At 41.7% G+C, this 18,264-nt stretch overlaps 1 protein-coding gene and 23 non-coding genes across 26 annotated transcripts in view; 23 read left to right on the top strand and 1 right to left on the bottom strand.

The window, feature by feature from the left end:
• The window catches only part of plekhg2 (pleckstrin homology domain containing, family G (with RhoGef domain) member 2), a 32,616-nt gene extending 28,608 nt beyond the window's left edge, over positions 1 to 4,008 (bottom strand). For 2 of the 3 annotated variants that reach the window (XM_078105903.1, XM_078105910.1), the window contains exon 1: positions 3,564 to 4,008. The gene's annotated coding sequence lies outside the window, so the exon portion shown is untranslated. The remainder of the gene's footprint in view (positions 1 to 3,563) is intronic. The other variant, XM_078105918.1, reaches the window with a different exon arrangement.
• A 5,724-nt stretch (positions 4,009 to 9,732) lies between these two features.
• Positions 9,733 to 9,824, top strand: trnar-ucu (transfer RNA arginine (anticodon UCU)). Its single transcript is given in 2 exon segments — positions 9,733 to 9,769; positions 9,789 to 9,824. It is a non-coding gene; the product is annotated as a tRNA-Arg (tRNA).
• A 247-nt stretch (positions 9,825 to 10,071) lies between these two features.
• trnar-ucu (transfer RNA arginine (anticodon UCU)) lies at positions 10,072 to 10,163 on the top strand. Its single transcript is given in 2 exon segments — positions 10,072 to 10,108; positions 10,128 to 10,163. It is a non-coding gene; the product is annotated as a tRNA-Arg (tRNA).
• Positions 10,164 to 10,409: 246 nt separating this feature from the next.
• Positions 10,410 to 10,501, top strand: trnar-ucu (transfer RNA arginine (anticodon UCU)). Its single transcript is given in 2 exon segments — positions 10,410 to 10,446; positions 10,466 to 10,501. It is a non-coding gene; the product is annotated as a tRNA-Arg (tRNA).
• A 247-nt stretch (positions 10,502 to 10,748) lies between these two features.
• On the top strand, positions 10,749 to 10,840 carry trnar-ucu (transfer RNA arginine (anticodon UCU)). The gene is given in 2 exon segments: positions 10,749 to 10,785; positions 10,805 to 10,840. It is a non-coding gene; the product is annotated as a tRNA-Arg (tRNA).
• A 587-nt stretch (positions 10,841 to 11,427) lies between these two features.
• trnar-ucu (transfer RNA arginine (anticodon UCU)) lies at positions 11,428 to 11,519 on the top strand. Its single transcript is given in 2 exon segments — positions 11,428 to 11,464; positions 11,484 to 11,519. It is a non-coding gene; the product is annotated as a tRNA-Arg (tRNA).
• Positions 11,520 to 11,766: 247 nt separating this feature from the next.
• trnar-ucu (transfer RNA arginine (anticodon UCU)) lies at positions 11,767 to 11,858 on the top strand. Its single transcript is given in 2 exon segments — positions 11,767 to 11,803; positions 11,823 to 11,858. It is a non-coding gene; the product is annotated as a tRNA-Arg (tRNA).
• Positions 11,859 to 12,108: 250 nt separating this feature from the next.
• Positions 12,109 to 12,200, top strand: trnar-ucu (transfer RNA arginine (anticodon UCU)). Its single transcript is given in 2 exon segments — positions 12,109 to 12,145; positions 12,165 to 12,200. It is a non-coding gene; the product is annotated as a tRNA-Arg (tRNA).
• Positions 12,201 to 12,450: 250 nt separating this feature from the next.
• trnar-ucu (transfer RNA arginine (anticodon UCU)) lies at positions 12,451 to 12,542 on the top strand. Its single transcript is given in 2 exon segments — positions 12,451 to 12,487; positions 12,507 to 12,542. It is a non-coding gene; the product is annotated as a tRNA-Arg (tRNA).
• A 251-nt stretch (positions 12,543 to 12,793) lies between these two features.
• On the top strand, positions 12,794 to 12,885 carry trnar-ucu (transfer RNA arginine (anticodon UCU)). Its single transcript is given in 2 exon segments — positions 12,794 to 12,830; positions 12,850 to 12,885. It is a non-coding gene; the product is annotated as a tRNA-Arg (tRNA).
• A 250-nt stretch (positions 12,886 to 13,135) lies between these two features.
• On the top strand, positions 13,136 to 13,227 carry trnar-ucu (transfer RNA arginine (anticodon UCU)). The gene is given in 2 exon segments: positions 13,136 to 13,172; positions 13,192 to 13,227. It is a non-coding gene; the product is annotated as a tRNA-Arg (tRNA).
• A 586-nt stretch (positions 13,228 to 13,813) lies between these two features.
• Positions 13,814 to 13,905, top strand: trnar-ucu (transfer RNA arginine (anticodon UCU)). The gene is given in 2 exon segments: positions 13,814 to 13,850; positions 13,870 to 13,905. It is a non-coding gene; the product is annotated as a tRNA-Arg (tRNA).
• A 250-nt stretch (positions 13,906 to 14,155) lies between these two features.
• Positions 14,156 to 14,247, top strand: trnar-ucu (transfer RNA arginine (anticodon UCU)). The gene is given in 2 exon segments: positions 14,156 to 14,192; positions 14,212 to 14,247. It is a non-coding gene; the product is annotated as a tRNA-Arg (tRNA).
• Positions 14,248 to 14,497: 250 nt separating this feature from the next.
• On the top strand, positions 14,498 to 14,589 carry trnar-ucu (transfer RNA arginine (anticodon UCU)). The gene is given in 2 exon segments: positions 14,498 to 14,534; positions 14,554 to 14,589. It is a non-coding gene; the product is annotated as a tRNA-Arg (tRNA).
• A 248-nt stretch (positions 14,590 to 14,837) lies between these two features.
• On the top strand, positions 14,838 to 14,929 carry trnar-ucu (transfer RNA arginine (anticodon UCU)). Its single transcript is given in 2 exon segments — positions 14,838 to 14,874; positions 14,894 to 14,929. It is a non-coding gene; the product is annotated as a tRNA-Arg (tRNA).
• A 250-nt stretch (positions 14,930 to 15,179) lies between these two features.
• On the top strand, positions 15,180 to 15,271 carry trnar-ucu (transfer RNA arginine (anticodon UCU)). Its single transcript is given in 2 exon segments — positions 15,180 to 15,216; positions 15,236 to 15,271. It is a non-coding gene; the product is annotated as a tRNA-Arg (tRNA).
• Positions 15,272 to 15,521: 250 nt separating this feature from the next.
• trnar-ucu (transfer RNA arginine (anticodon UCU)) lies at positions 15,522 to 15,613 on the top strand. The gene is given in 2 exon segments: positions 15,522 to 15,558; positions 15,578 to 15,613. It is a non-coding gene; the product is annotated as a tRNA-Arg (tRNA).
• A 248-nt stretch (positions 15,614 to 15,861) lies between these two features.
• Positions 15,862 to 15,953, top strand: trnar-ucu (transfer RNA arginine (anticodon UCU)). The gene is given in 2 exon segments: positions 15,862 to 15,898; positions 15,918 to 15,953. It is a non-coding gene; the product is annotated as a tRNA-Arg (tRNA).
• Positions 15,954 to 16,203: 250 nt separating this feature from the next.
• Positions 16,204 to 16,295, top strand: trnar-ucu (transfer RNA arginine (anticodon UCU)). Its single transcript is given in 2 exon segments — positions 16,204 to 16,240; positions 16,260 to 16,295. It is a non-coding gene; the product is annotated as a tRNA-Arg (tRNA).
• Positions 16,296 to 16,727: 432 nt separating this feature from the next.
• On the top strand, positions 16,728 to 16,819 carry trnar-ucu (transfer RNA arginine (anticodon UCU)). Its single transcript is given in 2 exon segments — positions 16,728 to 16,764; positions 16,784 to 16,819. It is a non-coding gene; the product is annotated as a tRNA-Arg (tRNA).
• Positions 16,820 to 17,067: 248 nt separating this feature from the next.
• trnar-ucu (transfer RNA arginine (anticodon UCU)) lies at positions 17,068 to 17,159 on the top strand. The gene is given in 2 exon segments: positions 17,068 to 17,104; positions 17,124 to 17,159. It is a non-coding gene; the product is annotated as a tRNA-Arg (tRNA).
• Positions 17,160 to 17,409: 250 nt separating this feature from the next.
• On the top strand, positions 17,410 to 17,501 carry trnar-ucu (transfer RNA arginine (anticodon UCU)). The gene is given in 2 exon segments: positions 17,410 to 17,446; positions 17,466 to 17,501. It is a non-coding gene; the product is annotated as a tRNA-Arg (tRNA).
• Positions 17,502 to 17,749: 248 nt separating this feature from the next.
• Positions 17,750 to 17,841, top strand: trnar-ucu (transfer RNA arginine (anticodon UCU)). Its single transcript is given in 2 exon segments — positions 17,750 to 17,786; positions 17,806 to 17,841. It is a non-coding gene; the product is annotated as a tRNA-Arg (tRNA).
• Positions 17,842 to 18,091: 250 nt separating this feature from the next.
• On the top strand, positions 18,092 to 18,183 carry trnar-ucu (transfer RNA arginine (anticodon UCU)). Its single transcript is given in 2 exon segments — positions 18,092 to 18,128; positions 18,148 to 18,183. It is a non-coding gene; the product is annotated as a tRNA-Arg (tRNA).
• The last annotated feature ends 81 nt before the right edge of the window (positions 18,184 to 18,264 follow it).

Raw genomic sequence — 18,264 nt, 5'->3', positions numbered from 1 at the left:
GCAATGGGAAATAATTCATTCTTATGTTTATTGTTACTTAACTGTGCAAATAAAAAAAAAAACAATAAAACTATAAACTTCACTCTGTCGGGACTCAAACTAAAAACACTGTAAAGTTTAACTGGTGGTGAATTCCTGAAGGGATTGATTGAAGGAAGCAGCATCTAAAGGACCTGAACTCACAACCAGTGAGAACCGAGCAGGATGACGTTATTCCACTGGAATCCAACGTAAAGGTTTACAACACTTGACTTGGATGGTATGCCACCAAAATACAAGTTCACCCATATATTATTTTATTTTTGGCACTGAAACCCAAACACTTTTGGGATTTATTTATTCGAACTTTTGTTATTTGAGGAGTAACAGATTAAGGAAGTAGAGTTGAACCAACAAAACCTGCCGAAAAGACAAATGTGAATGGAATTTCCATTTAGTGTGTGTGTGTGTGTGTGTGAGTGTGAGTGTGGGAGTGTGTGTGAGTGTGAGTGTGGGGGGGGGGGAAGTGTGACTCAAATTAGTGGAAAGAAACAAAATGACAGTCTTTATGGGAGGACTGGAATGATGAGGCGGGAGAGAGAGGGAGAGACGAAAGGAGCCGTGAGTCATGCTGGGAATCCACCGAACACCTGAAACCAGGTTATAATAACACACACCTGGTTCATATGAGACGACAACAGCGGAGCATTGTTAAGAATAGAGACGACTGTGTGGCAATCGGGCAGCAGCTTCCGGGTCTGAAAAGTGAAGTCAAAGCTTCACGCGTTAAAGCTGCATCCTCTGCAGTGACCAGCAGGGGGCGACTCCTCTGCTCCCATAGACGTCTATGAGGAAATGACTCTACTTCTCTGTAGTGACCAGCAGGGGGCGACTCCTCTGCTCCCATAGACGTCTATGAGGAAATGACTCTACTTCTCTGTAGTGACCAGCAGGGGGCGACTCCTCTGCTCCCATAGACGTCTATGAGGAAATGACTCTACTTCTCTGTAGTGACCAGCAGGGGGCGACTCCTCTGCTCCCATAGACGTCTATGAGGAAATGACTCTACTTCTCTGTAGTGACCAGCAGGGGGCGACTCCTCTGCTCCCATAGACGTCTATGAGGAAATGACTCTACTTCTCTGTAGTGACCAGCAGGGGGCGACTCCTCTGCTCCCATAGACGTCTATGAGGAAATGACTCTACTTCTCTGTAGTGACCAGCAGGGGGCGACTCCTCTGCTCCCATAGACGTCTATGAGGAAATGACTCTACTTCTCTGTAGTGACCAGCAGGGGGCGACTCCTCTGCTCCCATAGACGTCTATGAGGAAATGACTCTACTTCTCTGTAGTGACCAGCAGGGGGCGACTCCTCTGCTCCCATAGACGTCTATGAGGAAATGACTCGGTCACACAATTTCAAAATAAATGCTTTCAATTAATCTGTTTAGTCTTTTACCTGATGTTTATTTGCAAACTCGAAACATGTGCAACATCAACTGACTTCCTGTCTGTGGCCCACTGGTTTCTACTGAAGATGACATTCTTTCAATAATACAATTTAATCTGTAATGAACTCATTCTTATCAAAACAGAGCGTACGTGTTAGTAGATAAAGATAGTTAGAAGATATATTACCTACTTGTTAGTACAAGAAGAGAAGACACAGAGCATATACTCATTACAGATCTGCTATAATCAGTCCCCTACTCCTCTTCATCTAACTGACATTCCACATTTATTTTTGTGTGGGAAGTTTGTTTTTAAATGAAGTGTTTTTGAAAGATGAGACGAGAGAGAGAGGACGGGATCAGATTCACGTTATCTCCCTAATACGTTGAGTTGACCTTTGGCCTCGGAGATAGAAACCAGGACTCATTATGATCAACATTTAACCAGCTGTACGTCAGTAAGAGTACATGAATATACTTAAATGTAATCATTATGCAAAATAATACAGTATTTTGGTGCTTTCATCTATAATAATACATCATCATTAATTAGTGGATTAGATTTTGTTCATAATGATTCTTGAGTCTTTAAAGTAATTTAAATGATCAAATAAATGTAGGGCAGTAATAAAGACCAGAGGAGTAAAAGAATAAAGTAGATGAAAGCTCTGTCATACTGACTACTTTCTCTCATCAAAGAAACTTTCCTGTAGTAATTGAATAATGAAAACGTTTATACAGTATATATATATATATATATATATATATATATGTATTCATGACATTTGACACATCGACACATCGATTCGTTGACATATATGGAAGAAAAGACCAGAAAGAGCGTAACGTCGGAAACATCCAGCTAATGGCAATTAAAGTAAAAACTAGCAAATGTATCGTTTGTAACTCATGACGAAGCCCTTTAGTCCGGATGAGATTTTGCCGGGTTACAACTGGATTCAAACCCATCACAACGCCCCCTACAGGCCACTGTGCCCATCACAACGCCCCCTACAGGCCTCCGTGCCCATCACAACGCCCCCTACAGGCCACCGTGCCCATCACAACGCCCCCTACAAGCCTCCGTGCCCATCACAACGCCCCCTACAGGCCACCGTGCCCATCACAACGCCCCCTACAAGCCTCCGTGCCCATCACAACGCCCCCTACAGGCCACTGTGCCCATCACAAGGCCCCCTACAGGCCTCCGTGCCCATCACAACGCCCCCTACAAGCCTCCGTGCCCATCACAACGCCCCCTACAGGCCTCCGTGCCCATCACAACGCCCCCTACAGGCCACCGTGCCCATCACAACGCCCCCTACAAGCCTCCGTGCCCATCACAACGCCCCCTACAGGCCACTGTGCCCATCACAAGGCCCCCTACAGGCCTCCGTGCCCATCACAACGCCCCCTACAAGCCTCCGTGCCCATCACAACGCCCCCTACAGGCCTCCGTGCCCATCACAACGCCCCCTACAGGCCACTGTGCCCATCACAACGCCCCGTACAAGCTTCCGTGCCCATCACAAGGCCCCCTACAGGCCACCGTGCCCATCACAACGCCCCCTACAAGCCTCCGTGCCCATCACAAGGCCCCCTACAGGCCACCGTGCCCATCACAACGCCCCCTACAGGCCACTGTGCCCATCACAAGGCCCCCTACAGGCCTCCGTGCCCATCACAAGGCCCCCTACAAGCCTCCGTGCCCATCACAAGGCCCCCTACAGGCCTCCGTGCCCATCACAACGCCCCCTACAGGCCACTGTGCCCATTACAACGCCCCCTACCGGCCTCCGTGCCCATCACAACGCCCCCTACAGGTGCAGTTATGGTATTGATGCAGTGTCCAGATGTGGTACGGCACACACACACACACACACACACACACACACAGAAGACACTCCAAGGAAGATAATCTTTCAAAACAAATGATCAATTCTATCATCTATTAGAGAGCATTTTCTAAGGTTTTAGAGTGAAAGTGATTTTGTTTTTGTGTTCTTTGCATTATAATGTAATTGTAACTTATGCGTGATTTATACTTCAATGCATTGGAATGTGTTCCTGTTGATCTTTGCAGATCTTTTCTGGTCTTATGAGTTCACCTCTCAAAGCGGTAGAAGGAGAGTACCTGGGAGGCATGGAGGTCTGCGGGGAGCCCCTGCAGCTGCCCTCAGGTCCGATCCTCCCCTCGCTGTTTCTCCGGTCTTCCTGCGGTTCCTCCGCTCGCGATGGAACCGAACACTTGAAAACTTTCAACAACGTCGCCTCCAGCCCCCCACTCCCCCTCCTCCACACCCCCAAGAAAGAAACGCTCAGTCCTCCTGCAGGTCCGCTGACCTACTTGTGTTTGCGCACCAAAAGCGTCCGAAGAGGACAAGGGAATCGATCCAACATCTGTCCAGTAAGATCTCCACGTTACGTCCACATCTGGATTAAGACTTCATATCATGTGAGCGGCGCTGGTTTCAGCACTTTGGAGTCCCGGTGGAAGATGTGATCCGGGCGGCGGAGACTCGGACCGACCGAGTCTGCCGTTCCAGCGGAGGGAGGAAAGGAGGGAGGGGAGGAGAGAAGACGGAAGGGGGGAGGTCCAAGGGAGGTAGAGAGAGAAAGACCCATGACAACGGTCCAGCTGTTTGCAGGACAACAAAACCTTTTCTGAGGGAGAGTTTCACTCTGCAGAGTTTACGTCAGCAGAATGACGTCATAAAGCCGCTCAGCGCATCAAGCGAGGCTCGTTTAATCAGGTGGGAAACAGAACCGTACACGCGCCATTAGTGACAGTTTATTACACCTACGTGCCTGGAAACAAACTGTATTCTCATAGAAAGACCCGCCCGCAGCACTCACTGATTGGTGAACCGTCACGACTAACAGCCAATCACACGCCTTGAAGGCAGGTCAATTCAACTACATCCTCTCAGCTGAGGTCCTCAAGTAGCTGAAGCCAAATGCCAGCAAAATACAAACAATGGTATTGTTGTCTCTTTTGAGTTTGATTTTTCGTAGAATAATGAAAATGAACAATACCTATAATAAAAACAAAGAAGTAACTCAGTGACAAGAGCAAACTCACAAGAACCAGTCACTTCTATTTATAACAAAACATGACTAAACAATCCATCAAAACAGATGCACTAAAGCAAGAGGACGGAGCCAAGGTTGTTGTCACGATACCAAAAGTATGACAATACCTGCCATGAATAACCCAATACCCAATATTTTCCATACTATACCAAATAAATACCAATAAATAAAACACATGTTTGGTTCCCTTTTTACCAGCGTGTTCCTGCCCAGCTCTTTGAACACAACAAATGACATTAATATTAGTATTAATCTACAGCAAGATATGAATGAAAACTACATGGTGCCATTGATCACACACGGCTGTGTAATGCAGCCAAAGTATTTCCACATTTCACTTCTGTTATTTTGTCTCCAACCATCCGATGACTGTCGGCAAGAGCTCGTCCACGTGAGGCCGAGGCCCAAAGTCCCTAAACCAGTGGATCTCAACTGGTCCGGCTCCGGGACCCACCATCACCCCTTAATGACAAGCTGCGACCCAAATCGAGGAACATTCTCAACGTCTCAAATTTATTTAATGAAAATATGGTGCAGTTGGAACCTGAGAGAGTACGGAGACAGAATCCGTATGCCAACACAAAAACAAGTTTAATGAAAAAACAAAACAGCCAGCTGTTAATTCTAATTTTCATTTTCCCAGGCAAAGGCCCGTGACCCATTAAAAACGGGTCCGCGACCCACCAGTTGAGAATCACTGCCCTAAACCCTACGTCTGCCTCTGTATGTACTATTAGCTGACAAATGTTTATATTTAAGTCCAGTACAAGGTGTAGTAGGTGGAGGGGCTACCTAGTACAGGTATAGTGGGTGGAGGGGCTACCTAGTACAGGTGTAGTGGGACGAGGGGCTACCTAGTACAGGTGTAGTGGGACGAGGGGCTACCTAGTACAGGTGTAGTGGGACGAGGGGCTACCTAGTACAGGTGTAGTGGGACGAGGTGCTGCCTGGTCAAGATGTAGTGGGTGGAGGTGCTACCTGGTCCAGGTGTAGTGGGTGGAGGGGCTACCGAGTACAGGTGTAGTGGGTGGAGGTGCTACCTGGTCCAGTTATAGTGGGTGGAGGGGCTACCTAGTACAGGTGTAGTGGGACGAGGTGCTACCTGGTCCAGGTGTAGTGGGTGGAGGTGCTACCTGGTCCAGGTGTAGTGGGTGGAGGTGCTACCTGGTCCAGTTATAGTGGGTGGAGGTGCTACCTGGTCCAGGTGTAGTGGGTGGTGTGTTTTTAGCTGTAGAGGATAGATAGAGAGCAGACAGTCGGTAGTAAAATAAAATGTACTATATGGACCCCTGAGAATGAGTGGAGTAAAATGTACTATATTTCCACTGAATGACTCGAGCTCAAACACACACACACACACACACACGTGTACACACAGAAAAAACTAATGAGCAAATAAACAGAGGCAGTTGTCATGGCTGCCACATCGGAAATTTCAAACCCCCTCACCTTGTAAAAAAACTAGAAAAAACGTTCCCTTTCCAGAAGGAATGAAGACGTTAATCACACCTCCAAAGTATTTGCACGTGTATTGGATTATTTGTAAAAAACGATGTGTGTATTCTGAATTATTTCTGTGTTTCTGACACATTTCTGTCATGAACTAATTATTGTTTGTTATCATAAGAGATGCATGAGTGGTTTTATCAGTGTGACATACAGTTGATCAAATATATTGATGGCACTGGTCTCGCTGCTCAAGACGTAACTTTGGTCATGATTCATATTTTCAATGAATTATTTTTTAATTCATACAGGACTGAGGTCCACCTGTAGTTTCAGAATATGTCTAAACTGATTTACACCACTTCACACACACACACACACACACACACACACACACACACACACACACACATTCCTCGCCACATCTGTTCCTTTTAAGAAACCAGTTTACCAGTCTGGACCAGTGAGACCTTTATACTGGACAAACACAACTTGAAGTAAACAACGCACACATGCTGGAATGTGTACATAAACAGCAACAGCCGATAAAAAATATGGACTCACACGCACACACACACACACGGAGGGTAAACAGAGGTAGTGAGCTGGCATCGCTCCTGATAGTGTTATTTCAAACTCAGACATTCCTCAACCCCTTTTCTTCTGGACAATCACCCACCCAACCAAGGGAGTGTGTGAATGTGTGAGTGAGTGTGTGTGTGTGTGCTGGACTTTATGACGCCGGTTCAGTGTGTCAGAAGTCAAACAGGAACCTTTGACTAGAATGAGACTGGTGATGATGGTTTCTTAGCAGACAGACATCCTTGATTCTATCAGTTGCTGCTGGATCATTTTACAGAGTTTCCACTCGACTCATCTAAAACTGTTTCCTCTCGAAGCAGCAAATTTTTGTTTTGCCATGAACGCAATTCAACGTGTGTTCATACTATGATATCTTTTTTTTTATTTAGACAGAATTTTCTTTTTCGTAGTCAGTTTACGCCAAAACAAAACACCAGTTGTCACAATAAAGCAATCGGTTACATTTTAGGAAAAGATCAGGGCAAAGCTTGTGTGTTAAAGCTGCATTCTCTGTAGTGACCAGCAGGGGGCGACTCCTCTGCTCCCATAGACGTCTATGAGGAAATGACTCTACTTCTCTGTAGTGACCAGCAGGGGGCGACTCCTCTGCTCCCATAGACGTCTATGAGGAAATGACTCTACTTCTCTGTAGTGACCAGCAGGGGGCGACTCCTCTGCTCCCATAGACGTCTATGAGGAAATGACTCTACTTCTCTGTAGTGACCAGCAGGGGGCGACTCCTCTGCTCCCATAGACGTCTATGAGGAAATGACTCTACTTCTCTGTAGTGACCAGCAGGGGGCGACTCCTCTGCTCCCATAGATGTCCATGAGGAAATGACTCTACTTCTTTGCTGTGACCAGCAGGGGGCGACTCCTCTGCTCCCATAGACGTCTATGAGAAAATGACTCTCTTGATTTATTCCCTCAGTAAACATTGTAAACATGAGTTTATGGTCTCAGTCTCTAGTTTCAAGTCTTCTTCAATACAGCATGATGTTCATTTAGTGAATTATGGTCCAACAGACCATAAAGCAGGGGATGCTTTAGGGCGGGGCTACACGCTGATTGACAGGTCTACCAAAGAGGTGTACGCCATCTCTACGTCAATCCTCCAAGTTACTTCCTGGTTGTTAGAAACCAAGATGACCACGGCAAAATCAACAAATGTGATGAGCTTCAAAAGGGCTTTAAAACACCAGTCTACAAACCACAAAATGAGGTGACGTCACTACGACTACGTCCACTTCTTATATATATATATAAAGAGTTGCTGGTTTAACGTCACATTATGGGTGATGAATTATGGTTGATTTGGCAAAGTCTGCAGAAAGGCTGGCTTAGCGAAAAGGTTTATGATTGGTTAGTTAGTTCATCATGGAAATGACGGGGAACCCATTTATTTTCATGACTGTAGCCAACTTTCCCTGATTTATCAGGTTATTACTTTACAAACCACAGAGAGTAACACATATATACAACCTGTCATTTCTTTTAATGAAACTAAGTATTTTTCACATTGAGGCCTGTTGATGAGGCGAATCAGAGTGTTTATAATGACGGAATCATCTTTTTTAGGCGGCTCCACCTTCTAAATATACTACTCTTAAAAAGGCCTACTCAAGACTGTATTCACTAACTCTACTCCTCAACACATCGGAACTCTTAAAAGCCACCTGCACATTTTAACACATTGTCTTCTTCGTGATTTTAGCAAACACTCATACACACACATTTTCCCCCAGCTGATGACCTCTGACTATCCCCCCAATGTGTTTTCCCTTCTCCCCGTCACACATTTCAGATCGGTTGTGGAGGAAGTATTCAGACCTTTTCCTGCATTACATTACAGGTCATTTAGCTGACGCTTTTATCCAAAGCGACTTACATTACATTTTCAACCCATGGCTCTTACACTTTCCCCGGGGAGCACTTAGGGGTTGGGTGTCTTGCTCAGGGACACTTCGACATGGGACATGGGGCAGCCTGGACTCAAACCACCAACCTTGTGGTTCCCACCCTCTCTACCCCCTGCGCCACAACAACCCTGCAGTAAAAGTACTCCGGCCAACCTGTGAAGATGCTTGAGTGGAGGTACTCTGTTACATTCCAGCGGGGCTGGAGGTTTTTTGGGAGCGTCTGTTTCTCAGATAGCCTGTAATGAGATGGCAGGCAGAGCCAAGATGGCTGCCGCCGTGTCATCAGCAGTGGAAATGTGGTTGCTCATTAGAGATGGAATATCAATACGGGCTGCGGTGACTTCACTCTGAAGGCTGTGAGCTGATCCGGAACGCAGGAAGCAGCCGAGACACAAAACAAAACCCGGAGACAATGGTCTTACCCTGGATTCACCAAGAAGTAGAAGAAGAAGAAAAAGAAAGCAGAAAAAGGCCTATATATTCCTTCAAGGTCCATAAAACAAATGAGGAGTCCAGGCCTCCTGTTAAGATGTCGTATTAGACATATGAATCTAATTATGATATTATTAATAACTTTACATTGTAGGACCAAAAAACAATGTTATACAATAAGCTGATTGTTAGATGTATATTTTAAATGCATAATCCACAATACTATATTTTGTTTTAAAACTAAAATATTTTAGTCTATGCCAAATCCCAGACTTCTGGATTTTTTATCCCTACCGAAAATGAAGGTGTTGAAAATACTGCCAAAAACTGTTCAAGAGACAGGGTAAATCAAAAGGTAGCCCCGCCCTGAAGAATATTACCTTATTTATTTATATTTCTTATTATTTTTTATATCTTTTTTTTTTGGAAGATATTTGCCAGCTATAAACTACTCTGTGGAGCATTGGGGAGCGCGATGGCTTTTGCCAGAAAAGTACCTCAAAACTGACTTGTCACTTCATGCTTTATAAATTTATTCCATGTACCATATGTTGTAGGTTCGAGTCCCACCATAGTTAAGCTTTAGATAATCCAGATTCTGTGACAAAAGCCAGAAATCTCTCTGGGGAATTACTGCTTAAATAAAAGCATTTTATCCCATCCTATAAAATGCAATTACCGTCCGTTACATTTTTAGTTTTAAAGTATTACTTCTGTCGTAGTCGAGTTTTAAATCCAGCATGGTGTTCATCTTTACGCTGTATTCTCATGCTTTGGACTATTTAATTCACTTGATATCTTCTTTTTTGAGAATTCTTTGCAAATCATGAGCGACTCTGTGGCGCAATGGACAGCGCGTTGGACTTCTAGTTGATCATCATGAAAGTAATTCAAAGGTTGTGGGTTCGAGTCCCACCAGAGTTGAACTTTAAATTCAGTGACAAAAGCCAGAAATCACTCTGGGGAATTACTGCTTAAATAAAAGCATTTTATCCCATCCCATAATAATGCATTTACCGTCTGTAACATTTTGAGTTTTAAAGTTTTACTCCTGTCGTAGTCAAGTTTTAAATCCAGCATGGTGTTCATCTTTACGCTGTATTATCATGCTTCGGACTATTTAATTCACTTGATATCTTCTTTTTTTGAGGATTCTTTGGAAATCATGAGCGACTCTGTGGCGCAATGGACAGCGCGTTGGACTTCTAGTTGATCATCATGAAAGCAATTCAAAGGTTGTGGGTTCGAGTCCCACCAGAGTAAAACTTTAGATTCAGTGACAAAAGCCAGAAATCTCTCTGGGGAATTACTGCTTAAATAAAAGCATTTCATCCCATCCTATAAAATGCAATTACCGTCCGTTACATTTTTAGTTTTAAAGTATTACTTCTGTCGTAGTCGAGTTTTAAATCCAGCATGGTGTTCATCTTTACGCTGTATTCTCATGCTTTGGACTATTTAATTCACTTGATATCTTCTTTTTTTGAGAATTCTTTGCAAATCATGAGCGACTCTGTGGCGCAATGGACAGCGCGTTGGACTTCTAGTTGATCATCATGAAAGTAATTCAAAGGTTGTGGGTTCGAGTCCCACCAGAGTTGAACTTTAAATTCAGTGACAAAAGCCAGAAATCACTCTGGGGAATTACTGCTTAAATAAAAGCATTTTATCCCATCCCATAATAATGCATTTACCGTCTGTAACATTTTGAGTTTTAAAGTTTTACTCCTGTCGTAGTCAAGTTTTAAATCCAGCATGGTGTTCATCTTTACGCTGTATTATCATGCTTCGGACTATTTAATTCACTTGATATCTTCTTTTTTTGAGGATTCTTTGGAAATCATGAGCGACTCTGTGGCGCAATGGACAGCGCGTTGGACTTCTAGTTGATCATCATGAAAGCAATTCAAAGGTTGTGGGTTCGAGTCCCACCAGAGTAAAACTTTAGATTCAGTAACAAAAGCCAGAAATCTCTCTGGGGAATTACTGCTTAAATAAAAGCATTTTATCCCATCCCATAATAATGCATTTACCGTCCGTTACATTTTGAGTTTTAAAGTTTTACTTCTGTCGTAGTCGAGTTTTAAATCCAGCATGGTGTTCATCTTTACGCTGTATTCTCATGCTTTGGACTATTTGATTCACTTGATATCTTCTTTTTTTGAGAATTCTTTGCAAATCATGAGCGACTCTGTGGCGCAATGGACAGCGCGTTGGACTTCTAGTTGATCATCATGAAAGTAATTCAGAGGTTGTCGGTTCGAGTCCCACCAGAGTTGAACTTTAGATTCAGTGACAAAAGCCAGAAATATCTCTGGGCAATTACTGCTTAAAAAGAAAGCATTTCTTTCCATCCCATTATAATGCATTTACCGTCTGTAACATTTTTAGTTTCAAAGTTTTACTTCTGTCGTAGTTGAGTTTTAAATCCAGCATGGTGTTGACCCTTACGCTGTATTATGTGCTGGACTATTTTTTTCTTCTCTTTGTATCTACTTTTTTTGAGGATTCTTTTTAAATCATGAGCGACTCTGTGGCGCAATGGACAGCGCGTTGGACTTCTAGTTGATCATCATGAAAGCAATTCAAAGGTTGTGGGTTCAAGTCCCACCAGAGTAAAACTTTAGATTCCGTGACAAAAGCCAGAAATCTCTCTGGGGTATTACTGCTTAAATAAAAGCATTTTATCCAATCCTATAAAAATGCATTTACCGTTCGTTACATTTTTAGTTTTAAAATATTACTTCTGTCGTAGTCGAGTTTTAAATCCAGCATGGTGTTCATCTTTACGCTGTATTATCATGCTTCGGACTATTTAATTCACTTGATATCTTCTGTTTTTGAGGATTCTTTGAAAGTCATGAGCGACTCTGTGGCGCAATGGACAGCGCGTTGGACTTCTAGTTGATCATCAAGAAAGCAATTCAAAGGTTGTGGGTTCGAGTCCCACCAGAGTTGAACTTTAGATTCAGTGAAAAAAGCCAGAAATATCTCTGGGGAATTACTGCTTAAATAAAAGTATTTTATCCCATCCCATAATAATGCATTTACCGTCCGTTACATTTTGAGTTTTAAAGTTTTACTCCTGTCGAAGTCAAGTTTTAAATCCAGCATGGTGTTCACCCTTACGCTGTATTATCATGTGCTGGACTATTTTTTTCTTCTCTTTATATCTACTTTTTTTGAGGATTCTTTGCAAATCATGAGCGACTCTGTGGTGCAATGGACAGCGCGTTGGACTTCTAGTTGATCGTCATGAAAGTAATTCAAAGGTTGTGGGTTCGAGTCCCACCAGAGTTGAACTTTAGATTCAGTGACAAAAGCCAGAAATCTCTCTGGGGAATTACTGCTTAAATAAAAGCATTTTATCCCATTCCATAATAATGCATTTACCGTCCGTTACATTTTGAGTTTTAAAGTTTTACTCCTGTCGTAGTCAAGTTTTAAATCCAGCATGGTGTTCACCCTTACGCTGTATTATCATGTGCTGGACTATTTTTTTCTTCTCTTTGTATCTACTTTTTTTGAGGATTCTTTGTAAATCATGAGAGACTCTGTGGCGCAATGGACAGCGCGTTGGACTTCTAGTTAATCATCATGAAAGTAATTCAAAGGTTGTGGGTTCGAGTCCCACCAGAGTTGAACTTTAGATTCAGTGACAAAAGCCAAGAAATCTCTCTGGGGAATTACTGCTTAAATAAAAGCATTTTATCCCATCCCATAATAATGCATTTACCGTCCGTTACATTTTGAGTTTTAAAGTATTACTCCTGTCGTAGTCAAGTTTTAAATCCAGCATGGTGTTCACCCTTACGCTGTATTATCATGTGCTGGACTATTTTTTTCTTCTCTTTGTATATACTTTTTTTGAGGATTCTTTGTAAATCATGAGAGACTCTGTGGCGCAATGGACAGCGCGTTGGACTTCTAGTTGATCATCATGAAAGTAATTCAAAGGTTGTGGGTTCGAGTCCCACCAGAGTTGAACTTTAGATTCAGTGACAAAAGCCAGAAATCTCTCTGGGGAATTACTGCTTAAATAAAAGCATTTTTTCCCATCCCATAATAATGCATTTACCGTCCGTTACATTTTGAGTTTTAAAGTTTTACTCCTGTCGTAGTCAAGTTTTAAATCCAGCATGGTGCTCACCCTTACGCTGTATTTTCATGTGCTGGACCATTTTTTTCTTCTCTTTATATCTACTTTTTTTGAGGATTCTTTGCAAAGCATGAGCGACTCTGTGGCGCAATGGACAGCGCGTTGGACTTCTAGTTGATCATCATGAAAGCAATTCAAAGGTTGTGGGTTCGAGTCCCACCAGAGTTGAACTTTAGATTCAGTGACAAAATCCAGAAATCTCTCTGTAGATTTACTGCTTAAATAAAAGCATTTTATCCCATCCTATAAAAATGCATTTACCGTCCGTTACATTTTGAGTTTTAAAGTATTACTTCTGTCGTAGTCGAGTTTTAAATCCAGCATGGTGTTCATCTTTACGCTGTATTATCATGCTTTGGACTATTTAATTCACTTGATATCTTCTTTTTTTGAGGATTCTTTGAAAATCACCAGCGACTCCGTGGCGCAATGGACAGCGCGTTGGACTTCTAGTTGATCATCATGAAAGTAATTCAAAGGTTGTGGGTTCGAGTCCCACCATAGTTGAACATTAGATTCAGTGACAAAAGCCAGAAATCTCTCTGGGGAATTACTGCTTAAATAAAAGCATTTTTTCCCATCCCATAATAATGCATTTACCGTCCGTTACATTTTGAGTTTTAAAGTTTTACTCCTGTCGTAGTCGAGTTTTAAATCCAGCATGGTGTTCATCTTAACGCTGTATTATCATGCTTTGGACTATTTAATTCACTTGATATCTTCTTTTTTTGAGGATTCTTTGAAAATCACCAGCGACTCTGTGGCGCAATGGACAGCGCGTTGGACTTCTAGTTGATCATCATGAAAGTAATTCAAAGGTTGTGGGTTCGAGTCCCACCAGAGTTGAACATTAGATTCAGTGACAAAAGCCAGAAATCTCTCTGGGGAATTACTGCTTAAATAAAAGCATTTTATCCCATCCCATAATAATGCATTTACCGTCCGTTACATTTTGAGTTTTAAAGTTTTACTCCTGTCGTAGTCAAGTTTTAAATCCAGCATGGTGTTCACCCTTATGCTGTATTATCATGTGCTGGACTATTTTTTTCTTCTCTTTGTATCTACTTTTTTTGAGGATTCTTTGTAAATCATGAGCGACTCTGTGGCGCAATGGACAGCGCGTTGGACTTCTAGTTGATCATCATGAAAGTAATTCAAAGGTTGTGGGTTCGAGTCCCACCAGAGTTGAACTTTAGATTCAGTGACAAAAGCCAGAAATCTCTCTGGGGAATTACTGCTTAAATAAAAGCATTTTATCCCATCCCATAATAATGCATTTACCGTCCGTTACATTTTGAGTTTTAAAGTTTTACTCCTGTCGTAGTCAAGTTTTAAATCCAACATGGTGTTGACCCTTACGCTGTATTATCATGTGCTGGACTATTTTTTTCTTCTCTTTGTATCTACTTTTTTTGAGGATTCTTTGTAAATCATGAGAGACTCTGTGGCGCAATGGACAGCGCGTTGGACTTCTAGTTGATCATCATGAAAGCAATTCAAAGGTTGTGGGTTCGAGTCCCACCAGAGTTGAGCTTTAGATTCAGTGACAAAAGCCAGAAATATCTCTGGGCAATTACTGCTTAAAAAGAAATCATTTCTTTCCATCCCATTATAATGCATTTACCGTCCGTTACATTTTGAGTTTTAAAGTTTTACTTCTGTCGTAGTCGAGTTTTAAATCCAGCATGGTGTTCATCTTTACGCTGTATTATCATGCTTTGGACTATTTAATTCACTTGATATCTTCTTTTTTTGAGGATTCTTTGAAAATCACCAGCGACTCTGTGGCGCAATGGACAGCGCGTTGGACTTCTAGTGGATCATCATGAAAGTAATTCAAAGGTTGTGGGTTCGAGTCCCACCAGAGTTGAACTTTAGATTCAGTGACAAAAGCCAGAAATCTCTCTGGGGAATTACTGCTTAAATAAAAGCATTTTATCCCATCCCATAATAATGCATTTACCGTCCGTTACATTATGAGTTTTAAAGTTTTACTCCTGTCGTAGTCAAGTTTTAAATCCAGCATGGTGCTCACCCTTACGCTGTATTTTCATGTGCTGGACCATTTTTTTCTTCTCTTTGTATCTACTTTTTTTGAGGATTCTTTGTAAATCATGAGCGACTCTGTGGCGCAATGGACAGCGCGTTGGACTTCTAGTTGATCATCATGAAAGTAATTCAAAGGTTGTGGGTTCGAGTCCCACCAGAGTTGAACTTTAGATTCAGTGACAAAAGCCAGAAATCTCTCTGGGGAATTACTGCTTAAATAAAAGCATTTTATCCCATCCCATAATAATGCATTTACCGTCCGTTACATTTTGAGTTTTAAAGTTTTACTCCTGTCGTAGTCAAGTTTTAAATCCAACATGGTGTTGACCCTTACGCTGTATTATCATATGCTGGACTATTTTTTTCTTCTCTTTGTATCTACTTTTTTTGAGGATTCTTTGTAAATCATGAGAGACTCTGTGGCGCAATGGACAGAGCGTTGGACTTCTAGTTGATCATCATGAAAGCAATTCAAAGGTTGTGGGTTCGAGTCCCACCAGAGTTGAGCTTTAGATTCAGTGACAAAAGCCAGAAATATCTCTGGGCAATTACTGCTTAAAAAGAAATCATTTCTTTCCATCCCATTATAATGCATTTACCGTCCGTTACATTTTGAGTTTTAAAGTTTTACTTCTGTCGTAGTCGAGTTTTAAATCCAGCATGGTGTTCATCTTTACGCTGTATTATCATGCTTTGGACTATTTAATTCACTTGATATCTTCTTTTTTTGAGGATTCTTTGAAAATCACCAGCGACTCTGTGGCGCAATGGACAGCGCGTTGAACTTCTAGTGGATCATCATGAAAGTAATTCAAAGGTTGTGGGTTCGAGTCCCACCAGAGTTGAACTTTAGATTCAGTGACAAAAGCCAGAAATCTCTCTGGGGAATTACTGCTTAAATAAAAGCATTTTATCCCATCCCATAATAATGCATTTACCGTCCGTTACATTTTGAGTTTTAAAGTTTTACTCCTGTCGTAGTCAAGTTTTAAATCCAGCATGGTGTTCACCCTTACGCTGTATTATCATGTGCTGCACTATTTTTTTCTTCTCTTTGTATATACTTTTTTTGAGGATTCTTTGTAAATCATGAGAGACTCTGTGGCGCAATGGACAGCGCGTTGGACTTCTAGTTAATCATCATGAAAGTAATTCAAAGGTTGTGGGTTCGAGTCCCACCAGAGTTGAACTTTATATTCAGTGACAAAAGCCAGAAATCTCTCTGGGGAATTACTGCTTAAATAAAAGCATTTTATCCCATCACATAATAATGCATTTACCGTCCGTTACATTTTGAGTTTTAAAGTTTTACTCCTGTCGTAGTCAAGTTTTAAATCCAACATGGTGTTGACCCTTACGCTGTATTATCATGTGCTGGACTATTTTTTTCTTCTCTTTGTATCTACTTTTTTTTGAGGATTCTTTGTAAATCATGAGAGACTCTGTGGCGCAATGGACAGCGCGTTGGACTTCTAGTTGATCATCACGCAGTTTTACTTCTGTCGTGGTCGAGTTTTAAATCCAGCATGGTGTTCATCTTTACGCTGTATTCTCATGCTTTGGACTATTTAATTCACTTGATATCTTCTGTTTTTGAGGATTCTTTGAAAATCATGAGCGACTCTGTGGCGCAATGGACAGCGCGTTGGACTTCTAGTTGATCATCATGAAAGCAATTCAAAGGTTGTGGGTTCGAGTCCCACCAGAGTTGAGCTTTAGATTCAGTGACAAAAGCCAGAAATATCTCTGGGCAATTACTGCTTAAAAAGAAATCATTTCTTTCCATCCCATTATAATGCATTTACCGTCCGTTACATTTTGAGTTTTAAAGTTTTACTTCTGTCGTAGTCGAGTTTTAAATCCAGCATGGTGTTCATCTTTACGCTGTATTATCATGCTTTGGACTATTTAATTCACTTGATATCTTCTTTTTTTGAGGATTCTTTGAAAATCACCAGCGACTCTGTGGCGCAATGGACAGCGCGTTGGACTTCTAGTGGATCATCATGAAAGTAATTCAAAGGTTGTGGGTTCGAGTCCCACCAGAGTTGAACTTTAGATTCAGTGACAAAAGCCAGAAATCTCTCTGGGGGATTACTGCTTAAATAAAAGCATTTTATCCCATCCCATAATAATGCATTTACCGTCCGTTACATTTTGAGTTTTAAAGTTTTACTCCTGTCGTAGTCAAGTTTTAAATCCAGCATGGTGTTCACCCTTACGCTGTATTATCATGTGCTGCACTATTTTTTTCTTCTCTTTGTATCTACTTTTTTTGAGGATTCTTTGTAAATCATGAGAGACTCTGTGGCGCAATGGACAGCGCGTTGGACTTCTAGTTAATCATCATGAAAGTAATTCAAAGGTTGTGGGTTCGAGTCCCACCAGAGTTGAACTTTAGATTCAGTGACAAAAGCCAGAAATCTCAAGGGAATTACTGCTTAAATAAAAGCATTTTATCCCAACCCATAATAATGCATTTACCGTCCGTTACATTTTGAGTTTTAAAGTTTTACTCCTGTCGTAGTCAAGTTTTAAATCCAGCATGGTGTTCACCCTTACGCTGTATTATCATGTGCTGCACTATTTTTTTCTTCTCTTTGTATATACTTTTTTTGAGGATTCTTTGTAAATCATGAGAGACTCTGTGGCGCAATGGACAGCGCGTTGGACTTCTAGTTAATCATCATGAAATTAATTCAAAGGTTGTGGGTTCGAGTCCCACCAGAGTTGAACTTTAGATTCAGTGACAAAAGCCAGAAATCTCTCTGGGGAATTACTGCTTAAATAAAAGCATTTTATCCCATCCCATAATAATGCATTTACCGTCCGTTACATTTTGAGTTTTAAAGTTTTACTCCTGTCGTAGTCAAGTTTTAAATCCAACATGGTGTTGACCCTTACGCTGTATTATCATGTGCTGGACTATTTTTTTCTTCCCTTTGTATCTACTTTTTTTGAGGATTCTTTGTAAATCATGAGAGACTCTGTGGCGCAATGGACAGCGCGTTGGACTTCTAGTTGATCATCATGAAAGCAATTCAAAGGTTGTGGGTTCGAGTCCCACCAGAGTTGAGCTTTAGATTCAGTGACAAAAGCCAGAAATATCTCTGGGCAATTACTGCTTAAAAAGAAATCATTTCTTTCCATCCCATT

This window comes from Gasterosteus aculeatus, chromosome 1 (assembly GCF_964276395.1).
Source record: "Gasterosteus aculeatus chromosome 1, fGasAcu3.hap1.1, whole genome shotgun sequence".
NCBI classification, from domain to species: domain Eukaryota; kingdom Metazoa; phylum Chordata; class Actinopteri; order Perciformes; family Gasterosteidae; genus Gasterosteus; species Gasterosteus aculeatus.
Note: the sequence above shows the minus strand (reverse complement) of the source record. Positions and strands in the feature narration are given on the sequence as shown.